At 45.5% G+C, this 21,762-nt stretch overlaps 1 protein-coding gene across 1 annotated transcript in view; it reads left to right on the top strand.

Annotated features, from left to right (window-relative positions):
* Nucleotides 1-12,021: 12,021 nt before the first annotated feature.
* DNASE2 (deoxyribonuclease 2, lysosomal) overlaps nt 12,022-21,762 on the top strand; it is a 141,427-nt gene continuing 131,686 nt past the window's right edge. The window contains exon 1 of the mRNA XM_040346538.1: nt 12,022-12,042. The gene's annotated coding sequence lies outside the window, so the exon portion shown is untranslated. The remainder of the gene's footprint in view (nt 12,043-21,762) is intronic.

Genomic DNA, 21,762 nt, shown 5'->3' on the forward strand with positions numbered 1-21,762 from the left:
AGGATACTACAATACACAGAAATTCAGGTACGTAAAGCACCTCAAGATCCACTTTAACTCCCTGGACTCCACTTCCGCTCTACAGTGTAAACCACTGTTTTCTAATAGTTTTCTTTACTTTTTTAAATTTTTTATCCGGTGTAGTGTCACAGTTTGCTGCCTATCCTAGAATGCTGCGGAAGTCACGTGGCGGCCAACTGCGCATGCGCGATGCGTTCCAAACGCAAGTGCGATGCTTTCCAATGGATTTTCGACAGTACACACCAGCGAACCCGGCATTCAGGGCGACGTGGATTTAGAGGAAAGTGGCCAGTCGGCCTCACATCCTCGCTCCGCTCTCTCGGCCTCCTGGCTCTTTTTTTAACATCCTCCAATCCACGGGGATGTTAAGGAAAGAGCCTGGATGCCGACCGCGGTTCCACTGGTGTGCACTGTCGTGAATCGATTGGAACGCATCGCATTTGCGTTTGGAACGCATCGTGCATGCGCAGTTGGCCGCCACGTGACTTCCGGAGCATTCTAGGATAGGCAGCAAACTGTGACAATACACCGGCACTATCCCCTTCACCATTCTCAACTAGGTAAGAATAGTGTCTCCATGCTCCCGTAATCCTCTGGAATTACACCTTCACATATCACAAGGAGGATGCAGGTGCAGGGAAACACGATGGGCTAAGCTAGAGCACGTCATTGGGGTCCAAGTCCCGGAACCTGGAAGTGGCAGCTGGCTCTTGATGCCTGAGGAGGACCAAGATGAAGGTGCAGGACCTGGGCTGTAACACCCGTTCAGTGGATCGAACAGCACAATGCTTGATCTGCTTGTCTGGTGAGTATCTGAATCAAGGAGAAAGGTACACAACAAGTAAGGCTCCATTCACATCTATGCGACAAAACGCCCGACGCCGGATGCTTCTGCCGCTAGAGGGGAGAATTCCCATTGCTGTCTATGATCTCATAGATGCCGACTGCCTGTCGCCTGAAAAAAAGTCCCGGACCCTTTTTTTCAGGCGACATTGGCGTTCGCCCATTGACAGCAATGGGAATGCTTTGTCAAAAAAAATAAAATAAATAAAGTTTCACACTCGCGGCAAAATACGCCGCGTACGCTGTTGTCGCATAGATGTGAATGAAGCCTAAGGGGGTAAAAAGGGTAAAAAAATTCAGAGAGGGCGTGAAGTTCCTCTTTAAAGGGGTTGTAAAGGAAAAAAACTTTTTTCATAATAAGCATCCCTTACCTGCAGACATTCCTCTTTTCACTTCCTCATTGTTCATTTTTGCTCAGAAGTTGCTCTATTTCTTCTCTGTTCTGTTCACTTCCTGCTTGTCTGATTGTTACTCACCACCGTGATGGGAGGCTTTACTGTGGTGGTCAGTGACGTGCTCGCCCCCTCCTGGGAACTACATCTGTGCGGCAGGACGCTCTCTACGTGTTAGAGACTTCAAGGAGGTGTGAATTACTGGGCGTGCCGCAATGCATACTGGGAAATGTAGTTCTTACATGAACGAGCGCCGCAAACCAGGAGGTGAATGAGAGAACAGAAACTAGAACACTGGAGGTGATATAGATGAAGGAATATAATAGATATTTTCTAGTTTTTTTAACAGAATCATTACACTATTCTGTCAAGGTGATCCTTCACCTTGACAGAAACAGCAGCACAGATTGGTCAACAACATACTCCAGACTGCTGATTGGGCAATGAAGGAGTAGCAACACACTGATGAGGTCATCTCATTGCATCTGTCATCATGTTCATCGTCAATACACATCCATTGCAACAAAGTCTACTTGGCTTGTAGTGTTGCTCTTCCACCTGCTAGTGTTTCTGTACAGGGGTGAAATATTTGAAATAATTACACGAGAGACCTTTCACAAGTAGGATCACACAGCCAGGTGGGATGTGAAAAGTGGAAATAACATCTCATTAACTTTGCCCCTCCCCCTCTGCCTGGGATGGAGGTTTAAAAAAGAGAATCCCCCTGGGGTGGTGACATCACTTGCAAGGATACTAAACACGTTCAGTCTTTGTAAATGTTGAAATTCCTGAGATGCCTTTATGTGACATCAATTGTTAGTAATGGACAGTATGAGTTATTTGTATGTGATACCGTTTAAATTGACATCCTTTCTGGGCACAGAGATTCTTTGTTCTGTAAAGTGACCTTCATACTGTGAAGGCGTGAGTATATTTTTGGCCCGTTAGCCATTTAATGGTATGCGATAAAGAATTATTGCCATGTATTAAAAAGAAGCGGATCTCTCGCCAACATGGTGCCTCATGAATGTGTTTTTGCATGCCAAATTCCATTGAATCTTCGGGAACTAGCCAAATTATACTCAAAGTATGGAAAGGCAGAGAGCTGAGGGTGCTCCAAGTATCACTATGGCCATAGGTGTGCGCACAGGGGCCCAGATTCACAAAGGGCTTACGACGACGCAACGCCATGTACGCCGTTGTAAGTCCTGATCTGGGCCGTCGTATCTATGCGTATCTAGATATCCATTAGATCCGACAGGCATAAGGCTCTTACGCTGTCGGATCTAAAATTCATTTTTTTTCTCGCCGCTGGGTGTCGCCTCCGTCGTTTTCCCCGTCAAGTATGCAAATTAGCTAGATACGCGAATTCCAGAACGTACGCGCGGTCGACGCAGTGAAGTTACGACGTTTACGTAAGGTTTGCGCGGCGTAAGGTTGCCCCTGCTATATGAGGGGCAACCAATGTTAAGAATGGCCGTCGTTTCCGCGTCGAAATTTAAAAATTTACGTTGTTTGCGTAAGTCGTCCGTGAATGGGGCTGGACGCCATTTACGGTCAGGTCGAAACCAATGACGTCCTTGCGACGTCATTTAGCGCAATGCACCCTGGGATATTCTTCGGACGGCGCGTGCGCATTAGGTTCGGTGCGGGAACGCGCCTAATTTAAATGCTATACGCCCCCTACCCGCCTAATTTGAATTAGGCGGGCTTGCGCCGGGGGATTTACGCTACACCGCCGCAACTTTACAGGCAAGTGCTTTGTGAATCAAGCACTTGCCCGGAAAACTTGCGGCGGCGTAATGTAAATGAGATACGTTACGCCGCCGCAGAGATGCAGCGATCTACAAGAATCTGCCCCAGGGTGTGCCGAGTGTACCCAGGCACACCCTAATCTTTCTGTGCAGCACAGATTCCCTCTACCACCCTTCCCTCTGCAGCACCTCCAGCTTCCCTCCTCTCCTCCCGGCTGTTGGTGCGGAGATGTTTTAGGGTGTTTTAGGGTAGGGCCCTTCCATTTCTGAATGAACATGGTGAGTGATCGGTAGTGTGTGTTTTAGCTTTGGGGTGCACACCCCAATGCAATAGGCTGCGCACACCTATGACTATGGCTTTGGACCCCACTGTGAGAAAGGAAAATTGGCCACAACGCCAAAGCTTTTTCCTGCACTATGGGCTAAGCTTTATTGCCCAAGATTGGGGCAATTTTTGTTACAAGACCAAGGCCTAGCCATTGTATATACACTGGCACCCTTTTAAATTTTTATTTACGGTATTAACTCTATACAACTATGTGACAAACCCTTGTCCTCAACAGGACTATGTCCGCCGTAAATGCTTCCTCTGTCCAGAACCAGCACTATCCAAGACCCCTTAGCTCACCCAGTCACCAGCCATAACACAGTGTAGGGTGGACAACAACATCAAACTGCTTTATGATCACAAATGTACACAGATATCCAACTCCGAGACACTTCCACCCTTGGATTCAGGGCGGGTTAAACTGTCCAATAACAATAGACACACAGGTCAGGTGTATTCAAACTTCTCATCAGTAAACTGCCTTATCAGCAGGAGGGGGGGGGGGGGTGGGCTGCTGGAGGAGTCCCCCTCCCTCTTTCCTCACAGCGAACACACTTACACATCCCATAATATTTGAGTTATGTGCCACAATAAAACAATAGAATACAGTCACACCCCAAACGATCACAGCAAAGAGTACACAACAAAATGAGACAATGGCCCGGATTCACAAAACACTTACGCCTTATCTCGAGATACGCCGCGTAAGTGTAACTATGCCCCTTCGTATCTGTGCGCCGTACCCACAATCTGAGATACGCCTAAAAATAGGCTTCATTTGACCGACGTAACTTTCCTACGCCGGCGTATCGTGGGCGCATATTTACGCTGGCCGCAAGGGGCGCTCCCATTGATTTTCTATGCACATATGCAAATGAGGGAGATACGCCGATTCACGAACGCAGTTGCGCCCGGCGCATAATATACGTGGTTTACGTAAATCGTACGTCCGGCATAAAGTTATTCCCCATATAGGAGGCGCATCTCATGCAAAGGTATGGACCAGGGAACACAGCCGTTGTATTTTACGTTGTTTACGTAGTACGTGAATATGGCTAGGCGTAGGTTACGTTCACGTCGTAGGCAGTGATTCAACGTATCTTAGGCAGTTGTTTTTTGTTTTTTTTTTATTCTTTTTTTTTATTCTTTTTTTTTTTTAAGTGTATTTTGTGCGTGTACTCGAGAGAGGAGCCGGACTGCAGGAGTTGGGAGTAGGCAGGCCTCCCCCAGAGGCAATCTGCCACCTTTCTCCATGCCCCGGGTGGCAATGGCAGGTGTGTGAGGGGGTCCTCCCACACAGCCCGCCCTACCTGCTCCGCTTTGAAGCCCAACGGGGCAGAGGGACTCCCTATAAGGGAGTGAGAGGATTTGCCCGCTCAACCAGCCCCGTTAGTCCTTCGCCTCTCTTTTTTTTTTTAGAGACCGCATGGTCAAAGTGCGTGATGTTAACCCAATTTCGAGTGCCTGTAAGTGTTATTATAAGGGTTATAAGGGTTTTTGTGGGAGGGGGGTGGGCGTACTAAGCGCAGGCTTACCTCGCATAGCACACCCACCGGGAGCCGGGCTGAGACCACCAAACTCAATTCACATGTAGCCGAGACCGGGATCCGAACCCCTAGCTGCAGAGGTGAATGGCTTGTCAGCGCAGTGCCAATCGCGTTGAGCCACCGCAGCTCCACCTTAGGCAGTTGTTTTGACGTGATTCTGAGCATGCTCACTGGGATGCGGCCACGGGACGGCGCATGCACCGTACGTTATTCGTATCTTTATGACGCTCAGTCCATCATTTACATGGGGTCATGCCTCATTAGCATGGCTCACGCCCACTTCCACCTACGCTGGCTTACGCAGAGGAAACCCAGCATAGATTTGGGGGCGAGTGCTTTGTGAATACTGTGCTTGCCTCTGTGCGCTGAGTCGGCGTAGCGTATATTCAATACGCTACGCCGGCATAAATATGCGCCGATGTATGTGAATCCGGGCCAATATATATATACACACACATAACATTCCAATGTGGCAATGTGGCTGTACAAATCAGACTGGATTTCTCGGTCCCTGAATAAGGTACTTTCAGGCTCAAATTCTTTCATCTGCCAGTGGATTTCCCTCACTGACAGCTGAAATAAAAAAATAAAAAAAGCTGGCAATTATTGGTTGTTAAGGACTGGAGTGGGGTCGTCCTATCCCCAACAACCGATGACTCATCCAGCTGTCAGTGGGGTTCCCCTGTTGACAGCTGAAGTGTAAACTTAGTCCAGGCAATTGGAACTGTCAAAATAAAAAAGCAGCCAAACAATGTTTATCAACAACATTGCTCATTCGCTGAATGAGATAAAAAGAAACATTGTTTGCTTTGTTTATACATCTACAGATCAAAGGGATGAACTTTGGTCTACAGACTAAGTCAGTTTAAAGCAACCTATCAAGTAAAAAAAATATATAATTCTTTCTTTGTTTTTTAAGAAATTGGTCCTCTGTTTAACCCCTTATTAACCCTTAATTTATTCTAATCAGCCTTAATAACTCCTTATTCTCCTTCTCCATTTATTTATTATTTCCCTGCTGATTTTTTTTTTCACTTTTATTTTATAAACTTTTAATAATTAAAACTTTTATTTTTGTTTGCTTTGTTCATTAATATTTTGACACCGTTAACATATATTTTCACATTGAAAAAAAGTGCAAAATAAAAAATAAAATAAAATGTATTTCATTTGTAAATAACTTAGCAATGCTTTGTACCATTGCTGACGGCGGAAGTTGCGGTAGGTATCCTTTAATTGGTATCGGCGAGAACTAAAGTAAAAAAGTATCGGTACTCGTAAAATAAATTGGTATTGGTGCATCCCTACCCACTACTGTCTGGTTTCCTTTCCACCCTGTCATCTATGCCCTTTGCGTATTCACTTCATTCAAAGCTGTGGGAAAGTCTTTACTATAACACATAAAGGGGCACTGTGTCTGTTTGCCATGCCCATGACACAGTTAGGGGAAACGAGTGGGGCTTTAACCACTTCCCGCCCGGTCAATAACAGATTGACGTCCGGGAAGTGGTTCTGAAATCCTGACTGGACATCTATTGACGTCCTGCAGGATTTCATGCCCACGCGCGCCCGTGGGGGCGCGCAGTGTGGCGATCAGTGATGCGGGGTGTCAGTCTCCAATCTCGGTTAAGGGCCTCCGGCGGAGGCTCTTTTCCACGTTATCAGCCGTGTCTAATCACGGCTAATCACAATGTAAACAGGAAGAGCCGTTAATGGCTCTTCCTCACTCACGTCTGACAGGGGGGGTTCGCGCTGATTGTTTATCAGCGCAGCCCCCCCTCGGATCGCCACACTGGACCACCAGGGAAGGGCAAAAAAAAGGGGCAAAAAAGTCAGTAAAAAGTAATAAAAGGGCAGTAAAAAAAAAGATGCCAATTAGTGCCCACAAATGGGCACTGACTGGCAACATGGATCCATCAGTGCCACCCACAGTGTCCAGTGCCACCCCACAGTGTCCATCAGTGCCACCCCACAGTGCCCATCCATGCCCAGTGCCCACCTATCAGTGCCCATCTGTGCCACCCATAAGTACCCATCAGTGCCACCCATAAGTGCTGCCCATGAGTGCCCATCTGTGCCGCTTATGAGTGCCCAGTGCCGCCTATGAGTGCCCATCAGTGCCGCCCATGAGTGCCCATCTGTGCCGCCTATGAGTGCCCATCAGTGCCGCCTATGAGTGCCCATCAGTGCCGCCTTTGAGTGCCCATCAGTGCCACATACCAGTGCCGCCATCAGTGCCCCCTCATCGGTGCCCTTCAGTACTACCTCATCGATGTCCATCAGTGCCATCTCATCGGTGCCCATCAGTGCCGCCGCAGTGTCCATCAGTGCCACCCCACAGTGTCCATCAGTGCCACCCCACAGTGTCCATCAGTGCCCAGTGCCTACCTATCAGTGCCCATCTGTGCCACCCATAAGTACCCATCAGTGCCACCCACAAGTGCCGCCCATGAGTGCCCATCTGTGCCACCTATGAGTGCCCAGTGCCGTCTATGAGTGCCCATCAGTGCTGCCCATGAGTGCCCATCAGTTCCGCTTATGAGTGCCCATCAGTGCCGCCTATGAGTGCCCATCAGTGCCGCCTATGAGTGCCCATCAGTGCCGCCATCAGTGCCCATCAGTGCCACCTCATCGGTGCCCATCAGTACTACCTCATCGATGTCCATCAGTGCCATCTCATCGGTGCCCATCAGTGCTGCCATATCAGTGCCCGTAATTGAAAGAGAAAACTTACTTATTTACAAAAAAAATTACAAAAAAATAAAAACGTAACTTTTTTTCAAAATGTTCAGTCTTTTTTTAGTTGTTGCGCAAAACAAAAAAAATTGCAGAGGTGATCAAATACCACCAAAAGAAATCTCTATTTGTGGGGAAAAAAGGACGCCAATTTTGTTTGGGTACAGTGTAGCATGACCGCGCAATTGCCATTCAAAGTGCGACAGCGCTGAAAGCTGAAAATTGGCTTGGGCGGGAAGGTGCGTAAGTGCCTGGTATGGAAGTGGTTAATTATGTGCAACTCTCGAAGGCTAAAAAAATGTTGTCCAACATTGGATTTTTGTTCAAGTGTTCAGCTTCAGCAAAGGGAACCGTGGGCTGTCACAAAGAAACTAAAATGCTTATTATCCACTTGCCGACCGCGCTATAGCAAAAATACTGCTACAGCGCGGTCGAGTTGTTTTGACACGACACTTCCTCGTTTGCGCGCCCCCTGAGACGCGCTCGCGAAAGTGTCCGTGCTCGCCGGGTCCAGGGGACCCGACGCAACACGGATCACGGTGAAGAGCCAATGATAGCGGCTCTTCACCACCTGATCGCTCCCTCCAATGAGGGAGCAGAGAAAAGTAAACAAAAAAAAAAAAAGGTCATCCTGAGGTCTTCTCTTCTCTCCTCACACCGATACAGCGTGTGAGGAGAGAAGTGATTTTTAAAGTGAGTGCCATCTACATTGTGCCCAGCAGTGCCTAGCAGTGCCACACAGTGCCACTACACTACCCATCAGTGCCCCTACAGTCCCAATCTGTGCCACCAGTGCCACTACAGTCCCCACCAGTGCCCCTAAAGTCCCCATCTGTGCCATCAGTGCCACTACAGTCCCCACCAGTGCCACTACAGTCCCCACCAGTGCCACCTCTGCCACTTCAGTGCCCATTGGTGCTGCTAGTGTCTGTCAGTGCCGCACCAGTGCCACTACAGTACTTATCAGTGCCGCCAGTGCTCCATCAGTGCCACTACCGTGCCCAGTGCCACTACACTGCCAATATCCCATTTTTCTTATTATTTTTTTTACCAAAAATATGTAGCAGTATACATTTTAGGCCAAATTTATGAGGAAAAATTACTTTTTTGCAAAATGTTATGATAGAAATGAAGAAAAATTCATTTTTTTACAAAATCTTCGTTCTTTTTTCATTTATAGCAAAAAAAATAAAAACCGCAGAGGTGATCAAATACCACCAAAAGAAAGCTCTATTTGTGGGGAAAAAAAGGCCAAAAATTTCATTTGGTTACAGTGTTGTATGACTGAGTTATTGTCATTCAAAATGTGAGAGCACCGAAAGCTGAAAATTGGTCTGGTCAGGAAGGGTGTTTAAGTGTCCAGTGGTCAAGAGGTTAAACAGTACAGATATAGCCTAATACTACAGAGCCCAGAAGTATAACAAAATGAGTTGCACAGTTCTTTCCACAATGCTAAAACTAGAAATAAATCCCTTATATTTGAGATTAGTGATAGATGCTGATATTACATGGGAAACAGACTTTGTATGGAGTACGCTCAATGTTAGACCTCTCTATTTCTCTCTCCTACACCACCTGGCTCTGATTGCTCTCACCTCCCACTTGGATAAGTACTTGACCTTTTCAGATAAACTGAAATCATTTCTCGTAGAGGCTACACTAATGTTGTTTGGCTGCTTAAGAAATGACATGTTTATCTGAAATGCGTAGCCACACTACATAGTGATGTTGTTTTTTCAGTAGATCAATAAAGTGTTGGATATTACTCAGCTGTAGTACCAGCCTTTTTTTCTTTTATATTTGTGGATACTGTGAGCATGGCTGGCGTGTGCGAGCTGTGTGGCCGCACAGGGCGCCATGGGCAACAGGGGTGCCGTGTGGCTTTCCAGAGGCGTACTAAGGGGGGGGGGGGCGGCCCGCCCCCGGTTACCACACACTGGGGGGTGTCAGACTGGCACCCCCCTCCGCGATTGTATTACACCCTCGGTGGCAGTGCCGCGGGTTTAGGCAGTGGCACACTGGCACAGGCAGGGAGAGGCGAGCTAGCTACAGAGGCGAGGGGGAGGGGGTGTGCAGGGTGACACCGCTGCACCTACCATCCCCCCTCTTGCGGCCACGGGCTGCCTGTCTGTGCAACCCCGGATGTTACTCAGGCACAGCCGAGTGAAGCCGCCTCCCCCTCCTCTCTGTTTATGTGTAAACAGGGGGAGGGGACCTGCTGTGCATGTGCCGCCGCACTGATCTGAGGTACTGAAGGGGGGGCTGCACTGAACGGGGGGGGCTACACTGAACGAGGGGGGCTACACTGAAGGGGGGGCTGCACTGAACGAGGGGGGCTAAAATGAACGGGGGGCTGCACTGAAGGGGGGCTGCACTGAATGTGGGGGGGCTGCACTGAACGAGGGGGCTACACTGCAGGGGGGGCTCCACTGAACGAGGGGGGCTACACTGAATGGGGGGGCTGCACTAAACGAGGGGGGCTACACTGAACGGGGGCTACACTGAAGGGGGGTCTGCACTGAATGGGGGGGTCTGCATTGAAGGGGTGGATACACTGAAGGGGGGTCTGCACTGAAGGGGGTCTGTGTAACATGCAGGGGGTCCAGAGCTGCAGAGTGCTGTGTAATGTAAAGGGGTCCAGAGATGCAGGGTGCTGTGTAAAGTTAAATTAAAACAAATGATTTGTTACGAGGGGGTGAAGATGGGGGGCGCCACAGGATTAGCTTGCACAGGGCGCCTGAACACCTAAGGCCGGCCCTGACTGTGAGTTGAGTACTTAGAGGCAGAGTCAAGTGAAATTCGGTACAGGTAAGGTAAACTTTTTCCTGAGTATGCAAGACATGCAAACTCCTTCTTATTTAAAGCGGAGGTTCACCCATACCTTACACATTTTCCCCTTCGCTTTATGCTCGTTTTGTCTAGGGGAATTGGCTATTTGTTTTAAAATATGATCCGTACTTACCCGTTTACGAGATGCATCCTCTCCGTCGCTTCCGGGTATGGGCTGCGGGAATGGGCGTTCCTTCTTGATTGACAGTCTTTCCGAGAGGCTTCCGACCGTCGCATCCATCGCGTCACGATTTTCCGAAAGAAGCCGAACGTCGGTGCGCAGGCGCAGTATAGAGCCGCACCGACGTTCGGCTTCTTTCGGCTACGAGTGACGTGATGGATGCGACCGTCGGAAGCCTCTCGGAAGACTGTCAATCAAGAAGGAACGCCCAGTCCCGAAGACCCATACCCGGAAGCGACGGAAGAAGATGCATCTCGAAAACGGGTAAGTACGGATCATATTTTAATACAAATAGCCGATTCCCCTAGACAAAACGAGCATCCATCTAAGGAAAAAAAAAAAAAGGAATTGGTTGAACTCCCGCTTTAAGAAGGCCCTGCTGTGTTTTGCATTGATTTTGGGGTTCTTTGGCTTCTTTCTGGCACTCAGATGTTGGTCCAGACCGGACTGGAAGAAAAACAAAATACATCCCATCGAGTACTTTCTAGGATGAAAATGCAAGCAAAATAGGCTTTCCAGGTGCAATGGATAGACTTTCAATTAAGTACATTTCCAAGTCTTTAAGGGCCAGATTCACGTAGGAGAGCGTATATTTCTGCGGGCGTAGCGTATCCGATTTACGCTACGCCTCCGCAACTTAGACAGGCAAGTGCTGTATTCACAAAGCACTTGCTCCGTAAGTTGCGGCGGCGTAGCGTAAATTGGCCAGCATAAGCCCGCGTAATTTAAATGTGGAAGAGGTGGGCGTGTTTTATTAAAATGATCCGTGACCCCATGCAAATGAAGCGCCAATCGTACGGCGCATGCGCGCGCATGCTCAGTATCACGTCAAATTTACTCCCTAAGATACTAGCGGGCGAGGGGGGGCGAGGAGCGGCGCGTCGCTGGAGCCGTGGAGCAGGTAAGTGTCTGTTTATTAAAAGCCATCAGTTACACTTTTTGTAGCTGCTGACTTTTAATAAATTTAAAAAAAGCCTGGAACACCCCTTTAATATTTATATAAAAATGATTCACATTTATTGATGCCTAGCTTTGCATTTTATCTCGCAGTGAATGTATTGCAGCTCCAACGTGGCACAAAGAAAGCAGTTTTTGTTGCCTCCATCAGTTAATAAGCTTCTTTACTTTCAGTTTCTAATCTGCCGTATGGAAGGAGAAGATTGAACGTAGTTGTTTAATGCCACACAATTTTCTTTCAGAATTAGTAATTCCGAACGGTTCTACGTGAAATAAATGATTTTGCGTATCCTGTTACGGTGCAGTTTGTTGGCCTTCTATATAGAAGCATGTAATGAAGTGTGACGGGCTGTGCATAGAGGGGAGGCCGCGTCACACCTAAAACATGACAGCCTGACAACAGTTCCAGGAAGTGCAAGGAGCCTTTTGTTCATCGGCTCTGAGGCGCAGGAAGGTAAATATGTTCATAGATGGATTACTGTGTGTTCTTATAAAGAAGTGTAAACCCACTTTACTAACACAGTGCTAACCCTTTCACTGCCAGGGCTACGTGTCTGATAAGACTTGAGCATGAATGTGGAAAATGTATGTAGAGCTGTGTGTGAACCTTGTCTAACAATGCCTGGGCCCAGCAGCCAAATCAGATATAAAAAGACATTTAGGCCTTAACACTTTGTCCAGAGACTGGCACTTTTCTAACCTGGATAAACGCAGGTCTCTGCAAGGGCACATAGAAAACAATGATTTTCTATGCGTCTCATTCACACCCAAATACGTGTAGCGCTACCCCCTCAGGAGCCGCTGATTGATTTGGGATCGGCGTATTAAGTTACCTCTATGTGTTGTCTAGGGGTGAAGGTAGTGAGTAGAGCAATAAGCGAATGTCCAATTCATAGATAAGGTTTTCTGAATGCTTTATTTCCTTGGCCCCACACGACCAACATCAACTTGAGGTAGACAGAAAAGGTTGATGAAGTAAAGGAACTTTGCGGTATCAGGCTTTGGATAGAAGGAAAGCAATCCTGCTCTCTGTAGTAATATAATTAGTCGCCACTCTAGCCAGAGTGGGTGAAGTGCCCCCGGACAGGCCTCTGCCACAGGCCTGGCAGCCGAAGCGTCACTTTAAAGTTGCTGGGAGGAACAAGTCTCTGCCACCGACTTGGCTCTGATTGAATTAGGATGCCAGATGAAACCTCTGCCACAGGCTCAATGCTGACAATGTGAACAGCAGAGCGAATCCTCCCAATAAATCACTTCAGGGTCACCGGTTGACAGTGCAAGTGTACCTGTCAATGCTCCGGTCACCAGATCCCCGATGGTTTGTTCAAGCCCTTTTGGATAACCTGCCTCCGGGTTTTCCTCAAGCCGATCCCCCGCCGAACGGCATACAGCCTGGGATCTCCTCAGTAGAAGGGAGACCCAGTCAGTCACTGGGGCTCCTTTGTGGCATCAGTGGCTCCAGGCCAGGAGGGCCCAGAGTCTGGAACTCTGCGTGGCGCGCGACCCCAGGCCAGGTAGGCCATAGTGAAGGGGCCCGCGATGTGCGCACACCCTGAAGGTGGGTGCCGCACCCGGAACCAGGAACCCGCGAAGAACCAAGAACAACGGCCTACGCCACAGAAATACCCCCTCCCAACATGCCCCGCGAGGCTCAACTCCTCTCATTGGCTGCTGAGAAGAAGCGGCTCCGCCTGGATCCCCTCTGGCGCCACCTGCCGTCCAGAGATGAGACCGTATCTCTGGACACACAGACTGACCCACAGAACAATCCAGATTTGGCGACAGCCAAATTTAACATAATCAAGAATGAGAGCAACTTACCTCTCTCAGAACTTTAGCATAGTGCCCTTTTGAAAGCAAAGGGGGCGCTACATACGCATAAATGTGCACTCTCCGGTCACTTTATTAGGTACACCTTGCTAGTACCAGATTTGACCCCCTTTTCCCTTTAGAACTGTCTTAATTATTTGTGGCATAGATTCAACAAGGCGTTGGAAACATTCCTCAGAGATTTTGGTCCATAGTGACATGATGGCATCACGCAGTTGCCGCAGATTTGTCGGCTGCCCATGCATGATGCGAATCTCCCGTTCCACCACCACATCTCAAATATGCTCTATTGGATGAGATCTGGTGACTGTGAAGGCCATTGGAGTCCATAGACCTCATTGTCATGTTCAAGAAACCAGTGGTGAGATGATTTGATCTTTGTGACATGGTGCATTATCCTGCTGGAAGGAGCCATCAGAAGATGGGTACGCTGTAGTCATAAAGGGATGTACATGGGCAGCAACAATACTCAAGTAGGTCGTGGCATATAAACGATGCTCAATTGGTACTAAGCGGCCCAAAGTGTGGTAAAAAAATTATCCCCACACCATTACGCCAACACCAGCCTGAACCGTTGATACAAGTTAGGATGGATTCATGCTTTTATGTTGCTTACACCAAATTCTCACCCTACCATCTGATGTCGCAGAATGAATGTTTTGGACCCTCTGTCTGGTTGCCAGCGCTTCAACTGGAGAAGTTTCTTGTAACTCCACAGATGTTGCTGGCAGGAAATCCCATGTCTCTGTCAGTGTTGTGGGAGAAAGGCCGACTGCCTAATCTCTCAGGAAGGCTGAATCTGTTTGGTGCTGGGCAGAGCTCAGTGATGTTCTGCCCTGATGCCAACTCTTCTGCTGGAGGCCCATCTGGTTGTTCTTCCTCAGCAGAAAAGTCGATTAAATCCCCAGTCTCTGGAACTGGTGTCTGGGGATAGAGGTTCACCATCTCCTGTCCATAGAATAAAGAAGATGTTATAGGTGCTGAGCAGAGGTTAGCAGAGCTCTGCCTAGTTGTCAGCACTTGAACTTTGGGGGACGGCAATCTCCGGAGTTTCTGCTGCTGATTCTGGGGCATAAAAATAAATGGTGATTCTGCGCAACATATCACACTAATGGAATAGTGATATCACATAAACAAGATAAATGTAAGAGCTGACAAATAATCAGCATATAGTATTAAATGCAAAGAGAATAGTGAGTCCAAATATAAATATATATATACTCAAATAGTGAATAGTGAGTCCAAAATATATAATACTCATAAGGCGAATGTGCAAAAATATATAAAGAATATTGTGCAAAAAAAAACAACCGGAATGGAAGTTCAATCCCAATAGTAAACACAAATCAGCTGTCAGGGCAGATATTCTGAATGCACTGGATGAAGGTGAGCACCAGCTCTATGGTGTGAGTGCACGGCCGTGCGATAGAAGATAAACCAGATCCCTGGCTGAGCTCCCGGGACTCTTACCTCTCAGCCCTCCTAAATGGGCATTGATGTACAGGTCACTCGCAGCCTTCTATGGGTGGTCCCTGATGTTTCCTCTCTTGATCTGATGGATCCTTCCTTAATTGGGACAGATGCTCCTCGAAACCAGATGGATGATGTGGGTTATAAGAGAGAGAGAGAGGGGACTCCCATAGTGAGGTAACGTTTGGTGCAGGTAAAATATGTTTATTGAGGAAAAACCTGCACTTACATTAAAAGAAAAATAAAAGTGCAACGAGGAAACAAACAAGCGGCGTTTGAATCGCCAGCTTACGTCACTCCGGGTGTACGTCCTCCAATTCCTACGCGTTACGACACCACGTGTCTTCGTCTGGGGAATCTGATTGGTAATGTGGCTGTTGTTTATATAACCGAAAAACAGGAAGTCTCATCGCGGCCATTTTCTTGTAGACCGTGATCTAATGGACATCAGACATACTAGAGGGGGCATAAACCACTCTAGAGCTCGGCAATAGAAAACGTGTGTAGAGGATACCGAGCACTATATTTAAAACGGGCAAACGTACGGTTCCTGGTATAAAGGCCAGCTAAATTATACATAGTAAAAACTATTAATGGAGACGTTTATAAAATAATAATAGTGAACCGTAAAGTCATATGACCAGCATAATGTAATTGAGACTAGCACCAGAGCATGGACATCATCAATGACAATCCACTAGGTGTCGCTCATGAGCTAAAGTCTATGGCTTGTATTGTAACCTTTACATGGTAGTAACTGGGTTTTACAATGATAAAATTAATATATGTAAAATTATATATATTAAAAATTCTTTAAAGCATAATAAAACTTAACATGTGTAAAAAACCTAGTAGTATCTATATCTATAGCCACAGGGGGCTCCCATATAAATTATTAATATGGAATAAATATAATACTGATATTTAAATATGTTAAAAAATTTAAAATTGAAAGTAGAGGGTGTATATAAATAATACATATATATGGTGGTCGTACACTCGGTTTGTCGCATTACAACCACAGAATATATATACATACACACAGATAATAGGCAATTTAATAAAAAATATATGGTCAATGGGTGTTGATGGACCTATATATAACTAGTCTAAAAATGTGGAGAACTAAAAATTGCTGAGGAAGCAGTTGAGGTCAAACTCAACGTTCAATCCTCCTGGTGTCAGGGTGCGCATCTTATGAATCCACTGGGATTCTTTTTGACTTATCGTGCGCACCTTGTGGTTGTGATACAATCGAAAGAACAGTACCAAAACGAACTGAGTAGACAATTACAAGATGGCACCACTTATACTAAACTTCTGGGAAATCCGATCAGAAAGTATAAGAAAGAACTGGCATTACTTATCGATTTAGGAAAGAAAAAAGATATCCTGAATAAAAAAGAATCTAAATATTTAATGCCAGAAACCTGTAGAACACCTGTTATATATACTGTCCCCAAGATCCATAAATCCAGAGAAAACCCACCAGGAAGGCCTATTGTAAACGGGATAGATTCCCTGACTGCGAGGATGGGACAGTATATAGATTATTTTATCCAGCCTGCAGTCCAAGCTACACCAGCTCACCTCAAGGACACGAAACATATACTACAGTTATTAGATACAGTACCCGTGAGCGAAGGAAGAACGTTGATCGCCACGGCAGATGTTACATCACTGTACACTATTGTACAACACCATGACGCCTGCTTCGCCGTTAAATGGCTTTTACGTAAATTTAGTAACCTCATATGTCCACAAAGGAAGTTTCTCATTAAATGCCTTGATTTGTGCCTTAAGTGTAATTACTTCTGGTATGACCAGAACTTTTACCATCAGGCAATTGGTATTGCCATGGGAGCGAAATTCGCACCTAGTGTGGCAAATGCCTTCATGGCATTATGGGAAGAGTCAGCTATATACGAGAATACTCCTACTGAGTTATCCCTCTACAAAAGATATATAGATGACATCATTATCTTGTGGAGTGGGAATAGAGAGAGCTTGGACAACTTCCTTGAAACACTCAATAGAAATGATAAAAATATTTCCCTGGTGTGGAAAATCGATGATAAATCTGTAGACTTCCTAGACCTGAACATTAGTATTGAGAAAGACAAGATTGTTACTAAAACACATTTTAAAAACGTAGATATGAATAGTTATCTCTCAACTGACAGTTGTCATTTTAAACCTTGGCTTTTTAACATCCCTAAGGGGCAACTAGTTAGATTAAGAAGAAATTGTACATATGAGAGTGACTACTCATTACAAGCAGACATGATTGGTTTGAGGTTCAAAGAAAAAGGATATGAAGAGTCATGGATTAAAGGCCAAATAGACACGGTCAAAAAACTGGATAGAAAAGAGATGCTACAGGACAAACCAAAAAAGTGCCAACAACAAACAGCACCAGTACTTATCCTTGATTACAACTCCCAATATAAAGATGTGGCCAAATTAATTGGAAGACACTGGCACATTTTAAAAGGAGATAAAGATTTAGGGAAATTACTTCCTGAAAAACCAAGGATAGTATATAAACGAGCACCTACTCTAAGGAACTTGATTGTAAAATCAGTAGTAGAACCACCATCAAAGCCGGGATACTCATTCTTTTCGGGAAAAGGCTTCTATCCATGCAAAAATTGCAATGCATGTCGAAAATCGCAAAAGTTTCAAAAGAAACGTACCGAGTTTGTGGCAACAAACACAGGAGAAACCCATGTGATTAGAGACTTTATTGGATGTCACACCGAAGCAGTGGTATATGTGCTACAATGTAGCTGTAATTTACAATATGTTGGGAGAACAAAAAGGGCCTTGAAGGTTCGAATTAGTGAGCATGTGGAGAACATAATAAATGGCTTCCCGAAACATAGTGTCTCTAGACACTTTGATCAGATACACAATCGGGATCCCTCACAATTGCAATTCTGGGGCATTGACAAATTTAACCCCTCTTGGAGAGGAAGCCACAAGGTGCGCACGATAAGTCAAAAAGAATCCCAGTGGATTCATAAGATGCGCACCCTGACACCAGGAGGAATGAACGTTGAGTTTGACCTCAACTGCTTCCTCAGCAATTTTTAGTTCTCCACATTTTTAGACTAGTTATATATAGGTCCATCAACACCCATTGACCATATATTTTTTATTAAATTGCCTATTATCTGTGTGTATGTATATATATTCTGTGGTTGTAATGCGACAAACCGAGTGTACGACCACCATATATATGTATTATTTATATACACCCTCTACTTTCAATTTTAAATTTTTTAACATATTTAAATATCAGTATTATATTTATTCCATATTAATAATTTATATGGGAGCCCCCTGTGGCTATAGATATAGATACTACTAGGTTTTTTACACATGTTAAGTTTTATTATGCTTTAAAGAATTTTTAATATATATAATTTTACATATATTAATTTTATCATTGTAAAACCCAGTTACTACCATGTAAAGGTTACAATACAAGCCATAGACTTTAGCTCATGAGCGACACCTAGTGGATTGTCATTGATGATGTCCATGCTCTGGTGCTAGTCTCAATTACATTATGCTGGTCATATGACTTTACGGTTCACTATTATTATTTTATAAACGTCTCCATTAATAGTTTTTACTATGTATAATTTAGCTGGCCTTTATACCAGGAACCGTACGTTTGCCCGTTTTAAATATAGTGCTCGGTATCCTCTACACACGTTTTCTATTGCCGAGCTCTAGAGTGGTTTATGCCCCCTCTAGTATGTCTGATGTCCATTAGATCACGGTCTACAAGAAAATGGCCGCGATGAGACTTCCTGTTTTTCGGTTATATAAACAACAGCCACATTACCAATCAGATTCCCCAGACGAAGACACGTGGTGTCGTAACGCGTAGGAATTGGAGGACGTACACCCGGAGTGACGTAAGCTGGCGATTCAAACGCCGCTTGTTTGTTTCCTCGTTGCACTTTTATTTTTCTTTTAATGTAAGTGCAGGTTTTTCCTCAATAAACATATTTTACCTGCACCAAACGTTACCTCACTATGGGAGTCCCCTCTCTCTCTCTCTCTTATAACCCACATCATCCATCTGGTTTTGAGGAGCATCTGTCCCAATTAAGGAAGGATCCATCAGATCAAGAGAGGAAACATCAGGGACCACCCATAGAAGGCTGCGAGTGACCTGTACATCAATGCCCATTTAGGAGGGCTGAGAGGTAAGAGTCCCGGGAGCTCAGCCAGGGATCTGGTTTATCTTCTATCGCACGGCCGTGCACTCACACCATAGAGCTGGTGCTCACCTTCATCCAGTGCATTCAGAATATCTGCCCTGACAGCTGATTTGTGTTTACTATTGGGATTGAACTTCCATTCCGGTTTTTTTTTGCACAATATTCTTTATATATTTTTGCACATTCGCCTTATGAGTATTATATATTTTGGACTCACTATTCACTATTTGAGTATATATATATTTATATTTGGACTCACTATTCTCTTTGCATTTAATACTATATGCTGATTATTTGTCAGCTCTTACATTTATCTTGTTTATGTGATATCACTATTCCATTAGTGTGATATGTTGCGCAGAATCACCATTTATTTATATTCCTGTTTTATGTCATGTAAACATAATTAGGTTTTGCTGCACTATATATTTTTGGTGGATTCACTCATTTAGGATCCATTTTAGCGCAAAAGCACTTTTCACTTGATTCTGGGGCATGCTGCTGAACATGTTGTAGCAGTTCCCTGTATACCCTTTCCAGATGCTGTACTTTACTTAGCAAATATTCCAGATCAGGCTTAAGCTCTGAGACCCCCTACAAGACCGAGCATAGCCTTTCTGTATTCTTGTAGGTCCTCAAGGGTAGGTTCCCCTTCATCGCCAAACACTAAAGCATTTGTAAGGCTCTCCCACAGAAATACAGGGCCACCATATCCATAAGTCATATCCCTCCAGAAAGCATTCTGTTGTCTCCCGTAAATATCCCTGCTCTGCGTGCCATTGCAGAGCCCGATATTGATTGTCTAGCTCTATCGCCTGCTGGACCAGCCTGTCCAACTCAGTCACCCATTGCTCCTGGAGCCGCTCTCCCAGGAATGGTATCTGCAAACAGGGCTGTGGAGTCGGTAGATAAATGTTCCGACTCCCACTCCTCAGTTTTATGTACTTCCGACTCCGACTCCCCGACTCCGACTCCTCTGTATTAATATGCGAATGTATTTTATACATTCCTTGAGGGAAAGAAACGCAACCTACCACAGGACTACTGGCTGGGAAGCCAACAGTCTACTGTATTGCACAGTTTAAGCAAAAGACAAACACAATGAAAACAATCAAGTGGCTGGATAGTAGCAGCAGGCATAAACATCAGGAACAGGATCTTTACCAGTTCAAAAATACAAACCACATTATTTGGTTGTTTTAGAACAAAAACAAAGCTTATCTATAATGAACCAAAAACAAAATCTGCAAAACCTAGAAATGGTTTATATTAATCTTGAAATGTAGTTCTAGGCTTAGCAAATGCAAATCAATTCAATGTAGAGTTCTAAGGAAGAGAATTGCCTCTGCCAGATCCTCTTTCATAGAGGCTCTTAAGTCAGACTTTATTATTTTTAGGGCTGAAAATAATCTTTCGACACTGACTTGGGTGGGTGGCATTGCAGTAACTATTCTGGCCACATCACTAACGATCTCTGGATAAACAAGGATGGCTTCTTCAACAGTAAGTTTTGATGAGCGATCATACTTTTCAACTTCTTTTAGTGCTTTATAAAACTCCTGTTGGAATTTTTTTATTTGGACACTTACTGGTTCTCTAACATGCGTTCCCTGTAAAAGCAGAACACAACACTATGGAAAGTATAAGTATTGCAGCTCCTAATTGTGCGTTGCGTGCCATATAGTGAAGCACATGAAAAGCGCGCTTCTTCACGGTCACTTAACGTGTTCGTTTTGCGGTTAAGTGAGGCACTGCATGCATTGGTCTTTATTCTTACAGTAGAGAAGTCATTAATTATAACTTTTTGTGAATTGGGACATTTAAACTTGCTTTTTTTTTTTTTTTTATTCCAATCTAAATTTAGTAGGAGTCGGAGTCGGAGTCGGTGCATTGTTTTCCGACTCCAGGTACCCAAAATTTCCCCCGACTCCGACTCCTCGACTCCGACTCCACAGCCCTGTCTGCAAATCCCGTTTGTTACTGGCCCGTTGCCCTGGGGATTGAAAGCAGTTGCCCTGCTGTATACCAGCACCCTGGAGGGCTCCAATCCAGAGCCCTACCCGAATCTGCTGCCTGAGCTTCAGGTATTTATCCGCAGACACAGTCCTGAAGTATGCTGAAAGGATGAACTGCAGCAACCCCGGAAACTCTGGTGCCAGGTCCATATTTCCGCTGGGGTGACTGAAGTCTGCTATCCCGATCTTGGATCCCGGTGGAGGTTTGGATGTCCCAGTCACAAGGAAGCATCCCACTGCTGCCAACCAGACACCCGGACTGGCTATCTCTGCCAAGAAGCTGCTTCCCAAGCTCTGGAACATGAGACCAGAGAATCTGGCTATAGTTACTCCAAGAACTAAGCAACACCAGTTTTGGAGTAAACCAAAATAAGAACTGTTTATTTGAACAAGAATACAGGCTTTTATACACCCCAGGAGGACACCCCCCTTTCTGATCATATTACCCTAACAATATAAACTGCACACAGGAATATACAGGACAGACATTCAGGCCCTTTAGCAATCCTGCTGCTGACGATTTGTCTCTAGCGATTTGTCTGCCATCAGACTAAGGCCGCGTACACATGGTCGTTCCAAACCGATGAGAATGGTCCGACGGGCCATTTCCTTCGGTTCACC

Source organism: Rana temporaria, chromosome 3 (assembly GCF_905171775.1).
Source record: "Rana temporaria chromosome 3, aRanTem1.1, whole genome shotgun sequence".
In the NCBI taxonomy this organism is placed as follows: Eukaryota; Metazoa; Chordata; class Amphibia; order Anura; family Ranidae; genus Rana; species Rana temporaria.